Raw genomic sequence first — 1,688 nt, forward strand, 5'->3', positions numbered from 1 at the left:
ATGAGAAAGGCCTACTCTCCCGAGCTGAATACATTTATGGACAAGAAGTTATCATTGAAATTAAATGGTGGCAGACATATCCAAAGAATACTGCAGGGATTTGATCCCTTCATGAATCTTGTGATTGATGAATGTGTGAAAGGGAAACTAGTGGACAGCATAATTTAGGATGGTGGTCATACAAGGAAATAGCATCATTATGGTGGAAGCCCTGGAATGAGTATGAATGACTTTTCAGAGAAATTCATGGCTGTTACTGATGTGAGATCAAGTTGTGTATATTTTCATATTAAACTTTTTGCTAAACTAAAAAAAAAAAGATTATGTGAAAAAATGTTTAAAATAATTCCCCATGTTCAATTAAACATAGACTTCTATACTTAGAACTGAGAAGTTTTAAATATGTTTCTGACTGCTAAAAACAAAATCAAGAAAATCAAACAAGACATAAAGAACTAGCAATAGCTTTGATCTTGAATGTACCACAAAAGTCATGTGTTGAAAGTTCTGTCACAACCTACAGTGCTACTGAGAGGTAGCAGAACATCTAAGAAGTAAGGGGAGAAGGGATTTAAAGCACTGAGAAGGGACCTTGGAGAGGTCATCAGGAATCCAGAGGCCACTTCTCTCCCTCTGTCTCCAGAAACTACAAGCTAGCTTGGTTGCATGGTACTGCAAATGGTGTTCTTCCTTGACACTTGCTAAGATGAAGGACTGAAACCATAAATCACTACAAGTTTTCCCTTTCCTACTCTTTTAAGATATCTAAAAGTAGTTTTAGGGGTATAATACTAAAAAATTGAGATACTCTGCTTTAAGCGAGCTACATTTTCCTACATGTGTTGACCTTAGCTTCTAATATAAAACATATTATAGCAATTAATATGACTATTCTTCGAATCAGGTTTGTGTCCATATTCCTTAGCTTCAAAAAGAAGATGAAAGCTGCTGTATGCATTAAAAAACTGCAAAAATATTTATATTTCCTCTCATTAGAAATCTCTTTCTAAAACACTTATATCTCACTATTATTTGATCAGAAATAGTTTTCTTTTTAAAAGATGAAACTTGTCACTAGTTCATTCTCCCATGGAAACAGCTGCTCTTTGCATGTTTGAACATATTTGCTTAAGAAATACAAAATTATAAGCATTCTAATCCTTAACCTTTTAAAGCAAGCCAGCTGTGATTATTTGCAGCTAGATCACAATTTCAGGTTCACTTTAGTAGAAACTTCTTCCCTTGGTTTCAAAGAATATTATCTGGACAATTTGTTTTTCCATTTAGGAACTATGCCATGGGCAAAGCAAACTGCACTTCTGGATTCAAGAATTAGAGAAATATACAAATTTGATTATCTTGGATGTCTTAATAGTAACAATTTTAGTGCATTTATTTTATTAACAGTATTTGCTGTAGAACTATATGCTACATTACTAAGTATTGTTTAATTATTTAAGCAGTTTAAAATATTAACTACTTCAATCTTTGTGAAGAAGGTACAATAATAACTTGTTGTTTTTATAATTTTAAGAAACTGTGCCAAAGAGATACTTAAAAAAAATGCCAAGGGCCACACATCTGGTAAGTACCAATGCCAAGATTCAAACAGCAGTCATTTGGCTCCAAACCTTGCTTGTTATCACTACATTCCAACATTGCAAGCACTGAATTGAGTTACATATGCT

The 1,688-nt window shown here is 33.3% G+C and overlaps 1 pseudogene; it reads left to right on the forward strand.

Annotated features, from left to right (window-relative positions):
• LOC123459335 lies at nucleotides 1–220 on the forward strand (annotated as a pseudogene).
• Nucleotides 221–1,688: the final 1,468 nt, after the last annotated feature.

This window comes from Jaculus jaculus, chromosome 1 (assembly GCF_020740685.1).
Source record: "Jaculus jaculus isolate mJacJac1 chromosome 1, mJacJac1.mat.Y.cur, whole genome shotgun sequence".
NCBI lineage: Eukaryota > Metazoa > Chordata > Mammalia > Rodentia > Dipodidae > Jaculus > Jaculus jaculus.